We start from the raw sequence: 11,834 nt of genomic DNA, 5'->3' as shown, positions 1-11,834 counted from the left end.
CAATTCTGTCTCTGAGCTCTTCAGGCAGTTCCTTTGACGTCATGATTCTCATTTGCTCTGACATGCATTGTGGTCTGGAAGGTCTTATATAGACAGGTGTGTGGCTTTCCTAATCAAGTTCAATCAGTATAATCAAACACAGCTGGACTCAAATGAAGGTGTAGAACCATCTCAAGGATGATCAGAAGAAATGGAAAGCACCTGAGTTAAATATATGAGTGTCACAGCAAAGGGTCTGAATACATAGGACCATGTGATATTTCAGTTTTTCTTTTTTAATAAATCTGCAACAATGTCAACAATTCTGTGTTTTTCTGTCAGTATGGGGTGCTATGTGTACATTCATGAGTAAGAAGAATGAACTTAAATGATTTTAGCAAATGGCTGCAATATAACAAAGAGTGAAAAATTTAAGGGGGTCTGAATACTTTCCGTACCCACTGTATATAGCAAAAATATGGTAAGCCCTTGCGCTCCGGAAAATCCACTGAAACCTGCCTAACTACTGCTACTTATACGTATAATATGTTATAATAAAGAAATCTCATGTGTACCTCAAATAACAGGTGTCACATTAAAGAAACCAGTAGCGCAAACGTTTTAGCTATAGCTATAGCAGTGTTACAGGTCAAGCAATTCTACAGTCCTGGATCTTCTGGACTAAAGTCAAGGATCCAGCACAGTTTCAGTAATTACACAGTGTTCAAGCATCAGGAAGCGTCAGGAAGCGTTGGCTAGCGTCAGCTGGCGTCAAGACAGCGCTAACAGGCATTTTTGCCAGAAAAGTTCCACAATTGTATCTAGTTGAGCCTAAAGGATTATCCCACTCATTCCCTTCTCCCATTCCCTTAAATACAATAAAACAACAAAACAAAGATGTCGGAGTTGTCAATGTTTCAGTGTTCACACCCAGGGCCACAGCTCACAAGGGCTGGAGGGGTAACCGGTACCGATGGCAAACCCACATCAGGCCACAGGCCTGGAAAACCTGCTACATTATATTTTACACTTATTTTGCTGCAATTCTGATGAGTGTATTACACAATTTTTTTTTTTTGTGGTATAACTGCCATCCCTAGGTTTTTTCCCCCATTATCTCATACATCAGTACAAGACAAGCTGGCAGGAGAAACCAAACTTCCTGCAAGGGTTCAATGCTCTTTTTTGTCTAGTGGGAACAGAAAAAACAGTTATACTGTACTTTCCTTATCCCTTACTCCTAAAGCAACCTCTACTGTCTGGCATTTAAGGTTGTGGGTGGGCCCTCGGCATACTCACATACAATGCATGACTGCTGGTCCTGATGAAGTCTGCAAGCTTGCAACCGATGGAATGTCCAACAGAAGTCCGGTGAAGGACCAGTTGGATGGAGAGGCAGTAGCCTGCAGAAGTGAGGGATAAGGTAAGTGAAAGTGCTTTTGAATGGTACCCTAGGTAAACACAAACATTTATCCCTTGCAATGTAGAAGTAGCCCCACTGCATGGGAGGTTTTGGATTTTCTTCAAAGTTCAGCTTTAAAGTTACACTCCAGATACAATAAAAACTGACTTTTGCAGGGGATCTTGCACTGCCAGGGGTATATTTATTTTTTTCTGAGTTCCCCTGGGAGCCGACACTTTCTTCTTTCTGCGAAACTTCCGGTTATGGATGGACCATCTGTGTCCCTAGGACTGCTGGTTTTTCATTTTTTGTGATGATGGTCAGAGTCGCAGTGCCTGAGACCCAACAGAAGCTGCTTGGGGGGCTCTGTTGTGCAGTTAGAAGGAAGCCTGCAAGAGCAAGCAATAAGGTAAGTATAACTGCTTTTTTTTTCATCCCCCCCCCCTACACAAAAACTCACATTTAACTAATACTAAGGTAGTTTAGAGGAAACCCGCTGCAATGGTCAACTTTTTTTTTTTTTTTTACCAGAATTCTGCTATAATGAGAGAACACCTCACATGGTTATTTCCTGTGTTTTATTTTTAGCTATGTTACCAGTTTTGTTAATCTTTTTTGTGGGTGAAATTAACATGAGCTACCTGAACGTCCCTGAAAACCAAAAACATCTTAAAGTCCTTGTTCTTTCTACACTCCCCAATACTGAACCAGATAACTGCAATGATGGCCCAGTCCACAGCTCTGATAGTCTTCATCTGTAAGTATCTGCTTTGATTAGTATCAGCATTTAATTATCTACCTATTTACGTACCTATCTATTTCCATATCCTAAATGCTGTTGCTTATTCTAGTTTCTTATTCAACAAACAAGTATCTAGTAACTTTTTTTTTAACACAGCTGCAAAAAAATAGATAGCTTTGCTTTCATTGTCAGTTGGTCGATAACATAAAACACTTGCATTTCCAGATCTGTCCACCTACTGCTACCTTAACTATGGTGTCCGGCTCCCTCTTTGCATGAGGAGTGCGATATCAAAGTGGAAACTGAGCCAAAAACTCTACTAGGGAGATGTCATTGTTGGAGGCTCCAAGTAGTAAAACAACCACCCCCCCCTACCCCCCTTGGGGTAATACAGCTGACTACACTCTTTTTAAACTGTATTATTAATGCTAGTTGCTTTGGAACAATCAGAAAAGACAACAAGCAAACAATTAAATTCAAGCATTCACTTACTATATGTCCTTTTCCAGTGTAGGTCTGAATTTGATTGGTTTCTGAAAGGCAAACAAAAACCTTTCTAGTAAAAAGCACTGTGATGAAAGTGTCCTCACTGCTTGCAATTAGAGATGGGCCGAACACCCCCCTGTTCGGTTGGCAGCAGAACTCCCAAACAGGGGAAATGTTCTAACCCAAACGGCAAACCTCATTGAAGTCTATAGAAGCTGAACAGGAAAAATCAAAAGTGCCAATTTTGAAGGCTTATTTTGAAGTAGTTGGCCATAGAAGGGGTATGGGGGTCTGGGTATTAGCCTGGGGAACATGTATCATAATTTCTTTTTTTTTTTTTAAGTGCTTTTAAGTACAACAATAAAAATGAAAAATTCCTTTAAATATAGTGCTGGGGGTCCCCTTAATGTGCCTGTAAAGTGGCGCATCTGTAGCATGCAAAAAACATGCTGCAGCAAAAATGATATTTCTAAAGAAAAAAACCAAGTCAAATCCCATTTAAAATAAATCACGGTTACAATTGCAGGCACCTGGCTATTGAAAAAAAAAAAAAAAAATAGAAACAGCACGGGGTCCCCCCCCCCTCCCCCAGTCGGGTCTGGTTTTCGATTTGGAGGGGAACCCCCCAAATCCATACCAAACCCTTATCCAGGCATGCAGCCTGGCAGGTCAGGAAAGGGGGACAAGCAGACACCCCCCACCCCCCGGAACCATGCCAGGCCACATGCCCTCAACATGTTAATGTTATCTTAATGTTGACTAGGAAAGAGGTACGAGATTGCAGCCTGCCGCAGTGTTTTTTGTTTTTTGGTAGTGCCGGAGATGCCTTCAACTTTTTCACCAGCACTGGGCATATGTCATACATTGGCAACAATGCTGGCATGCACACAAGCTCCAAGCTGTTTTATCAGTAGGGAGTTTGTCTACATTTTTCCACCCAGCTATCAGCTTTTTTTGTCAAGATGTGTGCTGTAACCCCGCCATCTATGCCCGTCTCACCTGCCTATCTTGGGTGCCCAGGATGTCCATGGTGGGTGTTAGCAGACAGAGGCAGCCGAGCAAACTTCCATTTGCTGATCTTCCCTAGCTAGAACGAACCCAGACATGGAGAGCTCTGATCACTGATGGGTTTAGAGCTCTCATTCTCTGTCCTTTGTGACACCTAAATCTTTGAAGGAATGTAGAGGTAACATGAGGGGTCTAATAGATAACTGGTGTCTCCTTAAATAGTGCCTATCACCTGCAGTGCGCTAACACATAGGGGGGATTGTCAGCCCCTTGTGATAGCAATTAGGTTTACCACTTGATGTCCACCCCATAGCACTTTTCTGCTACAGGGCAGCAGCTGTGTGGTAGATCAGGTACATATATGTGATCAAGCATTTCCGGATATCGGGCACAAATGCGCGCCACCGGCGGCCTGCTTCCACTGGGATTATGCACAGTGGGTACCATGGACTCGATGTCCGCTGGCCCCCGCAGATCATTTGATACACAGGCAGAGCGACAGTCTGCCTATGTAAACAAGGGAGATTGCCATTCTGTCAGTAGGGAAGGCATTGATTCTGTATTCCTGTAAAGCATGGACATAGATCCTTGCCTTCCCATAGTAAAAGATCCTCCCACGCTGTACAAAAACACTGGATAGGCACACAGTTAACATTTTGAATCAAAAAACATTTTTTGATTGCCCCTGATGTTAACCCCCTTCCCAGCAAGTGTCATTAATACAGTGACAGTGCATATTTTTAGTCTAAACTGGTGAAGAAATTTTATTTTTTTGTTTACAATTTTCAATTGTTATGTTTTATAGCAGAAAGGAAAAATATTGTTTTTTTCAAAATTGTCAGCATTTTTGTTTATAGCGCAAAAAATAAAAAATACAGAGGTGATCAAATACCGCCAAAAGAAAGCTATATTCGTGGGAAAAAATGACACAAATTTTATTTGGGTACAGCGTCGCACGACCGCGCAATTGTCAGTTAAAGTAACGCAGTGCCGTATTGCAAAAAATGGCCTTGTCATGAAGGGGGGTAAACCTTCCTGAGCGAAAGTGGTTATGTTAAAACAATAAGAAAAATATAAATTAAATTTAAAAATTAAAGTTTAATAAACCAAAACAAAAGTGCTTCATGAAGACATTTAAGCTTCTCTGTGTGATTGCTTTGTTTCCTTGTTTTCATTATCACCAAGTATTGCAGTAAAGCATAGGTATAAAGAATCTGAATATTGGGTTGGCAGCTTCGACACACTTTAGGGCATCCATATTGTGGTAAAAATGAGTGATTAAGAACTGAAGGGCCACATGGTAATAAAGTCCATATACAAGTTTAGTCCATTGATAAAATGTTTGGAAAACGAATGCATTTTGGGGTCCGTATTCCCTTAATCAGGGCCTGAAAGAATGATATATTGTAACAATGTTAATGAACTCAAGAATCAGTTTGATGACAGGGGCAGTCTGTATTCTAGTGATGGGCCAAACACCCCCCGGTTCAGTTCCCAGCAGAACATCTCAAACAGGGAAAAGTTCTAACTAACATTCGAACTCTATTAAAGTCTATGGGATAGGAATATGAAAAATCATATAAGTAAGAAATAAATAAATAAATAAATAAATAAGAAATAAGCAAGTTGTTGCCATAAAAAGTGTATGGGGACCCGGGTAGTGCCCTGGGGGACATGCATCAATGCAAAAATATTTTTTTTTTAAAACAATAGTTTTTACAGGAACAGTGAGTGTAATGAGGCTTAAAGTGAAAAAATAAAATTGAAAAATGCCTTTAAATATCATGCCTAGGGGGACCCCTTAATGTGCCTGTAAAGTGGTGCATCTGTATGATGTATGGAGCCTGCTGCAGCAATACTGATATTTCTAAAGGAAAAATGTCATTTAAACTTGCTTGTGGCTGTAATGTATTTTCAGCTCTCGGCAGTACAGATAAAAAAATGGAAAAATGGCGTAGGTTCCCCTCCCCCCAGTCCATACCAGGCCCTTTGGGCCACATGAACCTCCTGATTTAAGCTATCTCTCCACACTTCCTGGTTGCCAGAATATTGTGCCTTCACCAGCCAATATCTCGTTTGTCTCTCCTGCTGCTGTCCGTATCTTCGCCACCATTCATTACCGACATTTGGCTAGCTCCTCAACTACGCTTCTGCTTGATCCCTACCTGCAACTATTCTTTTTTTTTTCCAATATAAAGCTTTATTGCAGGAAATTCAAGTACATACATAAGCTTCAAAGATAATAAAACAAATTGAAGCGCATTAAAACATGAAAATGTCATATACAAAAAAAGAGAACAAAGGAATGGAGGTCACAAAAGAGCAACAAGAAATAGTAAAATATAAAATAGCCAAGTACTGTGACCTATTCCCTGAAAACATTAGTACAACAAGCATTTAAAGGCAACGGGCGAAGCCCGCAGCAACGGCTAGTATGCCGTAGAAGAAGAAGAAAAGGGTGATGAGAGAGTAAAGAGAAAGAGAAACAGAGAAAAGGTGGGGTGGGATGGGGGTAGGGTAATGATAGGGGGAGGTGTATGAAATCCTAATGAGTACGCATACAAGCTCATTAATCATGTTGTCAAATTATGTGGGATCCAGGTTGCAATGAACCGTCAGGTCAAGGTAAAATTTGAATCTAATGGTCAGAAAATCTGGTAAAAATGTCAGAAAGTGTAAATTCACACCAGGGCCGCCAAGTTCTGTGAAAAGCTGAGTCGTTTTCTTTCTTAATAGCAAGGATCTCTTCCATCTCATAGAAAGAATTAACTTTATCGATCCATTCCTTTGTAGAAGGTCTGGACTGGGCATTCCAGTGTAAAGGGATAACTGCTTTTGCAGCATTGAGTAAATGTCTGGCAAGAGAATGTTTGTATTTCCTATAGGATAACTTGTGCAAGTGTAAAAGACAGCAAGCAGCATCTAGGGACAAGGTGGTGTTGGTGATATATTTTATGAGATGTATGATCTCACTCCAGAATGTTTGGATGACAGGACAGGACCACCACAGGTGCAAAAACGATCCTCTCTCTTTCAAGCATCTCCAGCATCTATCTGAGACCTGCGTGGACCACACCCTAAGTTGCACCGGGGTAATATACCATTGTGTCAGGATTTTAAAAGAAGTTTCTTGCACTTTCGTGCTTAAGGAGCACTTATGTGTGAAGACACATGCTTTTTCCCATTGTTTGTCAGTAATGGTGCGATTTAAATCCTTTTCCCACACTGATTTGTATTTGTCAGGTAAAGTCCCCGTGGGCTGGGACAGCCATTGATAAGCCTGCGAGGTAGTTTTGATGTAGGGCGTTTGTCTAAGGCAGGTCTCTTCAAGAACCGTCAGGGGAGTGCTCAATTGCAGTTTGTATTTTGAATTTCGAAAAAAATTATGAAGTTGCAAATAGTTCCAAAAGGAAAGATAAAATCCTTTGGGTTGCAAATTATTAAATTCGTCGAGAGAGAGTAACCTGGTACCATTCACTCAGTCAATAACTCGTAATTGCGCCCGTGAATGGTCCCCATCTCTGAGCATATTCCTGAAATCCAAGCCTGGAGCGAAGACAGGATTGTTTGAAATGGGTGTCATTGTCCCAAATTTGGTTATCAAGTGATGTTTAGTTGCCACTCGATTAACTATGTCTAAGGTGGTGGATATCAAGGGGTGCTGTTTGATTTCTGACGGGTAGTTCCCCGGACTCGTCCAAAGTAAATTATGTGTAGGGAAGCTAGAGCACTCTCTTTCTAGGGCAACCCAATCCTTCTGTAACAAGTGACAGTGCCAGTCTACAACTCTTGTAATGTGAGAGGCTTGGTGGTATTTAGAAAAGTTTGGTAAGCCTATACCACCGCTGGGTTTAGATCGCTGTAAAATCTGGAGTTTAATTCTAGGTCTCTTCAACGCCCATAGGAATTGTCTCTGGATGGTGTTTAATTTACGAAAAAAGCTAATAGGGATTTTGACCGGTAGAGCGTGGAAAAGATAGAGTAGGCGGGGGAGAATTACCATCTTCAAGATAGCCGCTCTCCCAAACCAAGACAAATTCTTGGTATTCCAGCTCTTGAGATCTTTGCCTATGTTTGCTAATAACGGGGTAAAATTAGGCTCAAAGATCGCGTCAATTTTGGGTGTTAATTGAATTCCCAGGTATTTTAGAGATTTAGGTACCCATTTGTAGGGACAGTTGGCACGAGTAAGTGACTTAATATTTTCTGATAGTGATACGTCCAATGCTTCTGACTTCGAGTGATCAACTTTAAAGTTTGAAAAGAATCTGAATTTTTGGAATTGTAGGTTCAGATTGGGGATAGAAATGTGGGGCTGGGAGATATAGAACAAAAGGTCATCGGCATAAGCCGAAACCTTAAACTCTCTGTCCCTGACCTGAAATCCATGGATTGCTGAGTCTGCGTTAATGTGTCTGATCAGAGGCTCTAAGGCTAGGATGAATAGGATTGGTGAAAGAGGGCAACCCTGTCTCGTCCCATTTTGCAAGTGTATGGGCGTAGAAAAAACATTATTAACCTTAACTTTTGCGAGAGGATTCGTGTAAAGTGATCTGATCCAACCCATCATGTTGTCCCCAAAACCAAGGTTACGACAGGTGGCGAGGAGATAATCCCACGCCACTCTGTCGAAAGCTTTCTCGGTGTCAGTAGACAACATCAAACCTTGTATCTTATTAGTCTTTGCAGCATGAAGTAAGTTTAAAGATTTGATAATGTTGTCTCTTGCTTCCCGTCCCGGCATAAAGCCTACCTGTTCTGGCCCGATAATATTATGCAAAAGGGGCCTAAGTCTATTTGCCAGGATTTTAGCCATGAGTTTAACATCTAAATTAAGTAACGAGATAGGCCTGTAGCTAGCGCATAGAGTCGGGTCCTTGTCTTTTTTGGGAATAACCTTTATGTGGGCAGTCAGGAATTCAGGTGAGGGACGAGTCTTTTTGGAAAGGTCATTCAGTGCCATGGTCAAGGGTCTAATCAGTAATGGATGCAGTAATTTGTAGAACTGTGACGTTAGACCATCGGGTCCAGGGCTCTTGCCACATTTTAAAGAGATAATCGCTTGTTGGACCTCCTCCGGTGATATGTCCTTCTCTAATTGGGCAATATCCAATTGTGAGAGGCATGGAAGTCCGCTGTCTTTTATATATTGGGAGATTAGTTGTCCTCTAGAACCTGAGAGATTAGCTGGGCGAGTTTGTTGGGGCAGATTATATAGACTTTCATAATATGAGCGGAATGATTCCGCAATAAATCTGGGGTCGTGAATCTTGTTGTTGTGTCTGTTTCTCATAAAAGGGATATGTGATGCCGCCTGAATGTCTTTAAGAGCCCTCGCGAGAAATTTGCTGCTCTTATCTCCGTGTTCGTAGTATATTGCTTTGTTAAAGTAAATCGCTCTTTTAGTTTTGTTATTTAGTATGTCCCTTAGTGTCTTCCTGGTTTCAGTCAGTTCCTCCAATAAGGAGCCAGCTGTAGAAATTGTGTGTTGTGCTTCTAATTTAGCAATCTTGGAGACCAATTCGTCCAGCAACCTCTCCTTCTCTTTTTTTTTCCTTGCACCAAATTTAATAAATTCTCCTCTGATGACGCTTTTGTGTGCTTCCCAAATTGTCAGATGTGATATCTCAGGTGAGGAGTTCTCTCTAAAATAATTAGAGATGGATCCCTCAATATCCCTTTTGATTTCTGGATCGATAAGAAGCGAAGGATTCAGTCTCCAATTAAAATCAGATTTACATTTTGTGTCAGTGTTAAAGGTGATTGAAATAGGTGCATGATCTGATAAGACAATATGACCTATCTTTGCCTCCACTAAATCAGGTAGATCCCTCTGAGAGATCAGAATCATATCTATTCTGGCATATTTGTTATGCGGAGCAGAGTAGTGGGTGTAGTCTTTATCTAACGGGTGTAGTGCACGCCAAGTATCTACAAGATTCAAGGATCTCAACAGTTCCTTGATTTTTTTGAGTTTTCCGTATGCAATGCTGGTTTTGCCCGAGGATGTATCCCTCAGAGGTTCCAATGGTACATTAAAGTCTCCTCCAAGAATGATACAACCAGACGCAAAACTTTTAAGCTCATTAATCATTTTTGTGCAAAAGGTAACTTGGGCCCTATTAGGGAAATATACATTTGCCAATGTCAGGGGGCGTCCATTCATGGATCCCGCCAGGAAGATGAATCTCCCCTCGGGGTCCGCCAGTTCCCTGTCAACAACAAATGATGAATTTTTGCTAAGCAGAATGGCCACTCCCTTGGTTTTCGCCAGTGGATTTGAGGCGGAGTAAATTTCGGTAAAGTGTCTGTCTGTAAATTTGGGTATGTGGTCTGCTTTGAAATGTGTCTCTTGAATAAAGGCAATATGAGCTTTGCTCTTTCTCAGTTCTCCCAATAATTTCCTTCTTTTCTCCGGAATGTTGAGACCGTTGGCGTTGAAGGAGACCATCAGGGGCTCTTTGCCAAGGTGGGCAAAAGCCATCTTGTAGTTACACAATTGGTGGGGATGGGGTGGGGATTTGGGTGGGGAAAGAGAGAGAGAAGGTAAAGAAAAGAAAAGGAGAATACAAAAAGACAAATTATGACCAGTCGACTAGAGAACTAATCCCTCTGTCAACCAAAAATTAGGCTAGACAGTTGAATTAAATGTGATAATTGGTAGCAACACAAGGCTACAACACAACAGTATAAAAGCCTAGTAGGAGCGCTAGAAGGAGCACAACGCAACGGCTAACGTCTAAAGTTCCTGTGGGACAAGGTAACACCCCGACCCATATGAAGCGGCTTATGTGATGAAAAGAAAAAATTGAAAAAGCAGAAAACAGTTCTACAACTTTCAAACAAAATAACCGGCAGGGTTTAAAATAAACCTTGCAAACCCAGGCATGTTTGGTCTAAAAATGAGATGGTGAAGCTCCAAATGTGTCAAAGAGGTGATGAGTGTCCATATCTCAAGAGGATTCCTCCAAATATTAGCACAGTCATTTTAGATTTCGAGTTATGGATGGTGTAGCTTCAGAGCAAGAAAGGATCTTTCTTCCAGGCACTCTCATGACCTGGCAACATCCTAAGTCTGCATGTCTGTGTGTGTGCTCTTAAACCATATTGTCACAGTACCTTAAAGGATCCGTCGATGTGGAATCTTTCTCTGAGTGTCTAGATCCTGATCAGGAGAGAAGAGCTTACAGGGGCAACTTTCTGGAAGTGCAGGGTTAGAGTGAGCACATCAAACAGAACCTGAAAATAAAACAAAAACAGCAAGACACAGACAATATATTGAATCAGGTTGAGTAGTGAAGCCAATTGCCCATAGCAACAATCCCTGTTCAAGTAGTCAGACTTTGTTTCAATGCTTAAACATAATGAGCAAGAGGAATCCTTCAACCGTAGGATCATAACTTTCTTCTTGAACATAGGCAACCTCTGGTGGCGAAAGAAAGGTATTGTCACCTAGAACGTATCAGATTTTCTGAAGCATGAAACTGTAGTGCCAGAGGCAAACAGGCTAGATCTTTTAGCTTGTCAGTTCAAGAACTTGAGACTAAACACTCATCATTATGATGGAGGCACATAGCTTCCTGAAAAGCATCAGCGACCAAAATCAACCACAGTCAAATGCCAAAAAAGCAAATATCCATCATAGGGATCAAGAACAAAAATAAAAACCGAAAGAATGGCATAGTCCAAAAAATGAAGAAAAATCAGGGACAAATAGACCTTATACGCTATTTTGAATCTCTCAGTCTCGGAGTCTTAGGAGGAGAGGCAAAGGGTAACTGCTGATTTTTGAACTTTGTCTTGTTGCCCCCTTTGGAGTGCGGAGATTTGTGAGCAGACGTCGAGGGCGAGCTTTCATAGGCGTGATGGTTAACAGGAGAAGAAGGCAGCAAAAACTCTGCATACCATTCTGGCAGGCTGATTTGATCTAAATGTACATTTGTGCAAAAGGAAGGTAGATCATCCGGCGTCCGCAAAAGGAAATTTTTCCCTCTAAATGTGGCTTGTAAGGCAAAGGGGTATTTCCACTTATACGGAATATTCCTTTCCTTCAGAGCTTCTAACAGAGGTCTCACCGCTCGCCTGTTTTTCAAGGTAATTGGTGACATTTTCTGAAAGAGTAGAATTGGGACCTCATTAAAAAGGATCTGGTCATTCTGCCTTGCCTTGGCTAAAATCTCCTCCTTGAGAGTATGGCTAGTGAGGCAACAAATGACA

Source organism: Pelophylax lessonae (assembly GCF_965119305.1).
Source record: "Pelophylax lessonae genome assembly, chromosome: 13".
Classification (NCBI taxonomy): Eukaryota; Metazoa; Chordata; class Amphibia; order Anura; family Ranidae; genus Pelophylax; species Pelophylax lessonae.
This window is presented reverse-complemented; position numbering follows the sequence as displayed.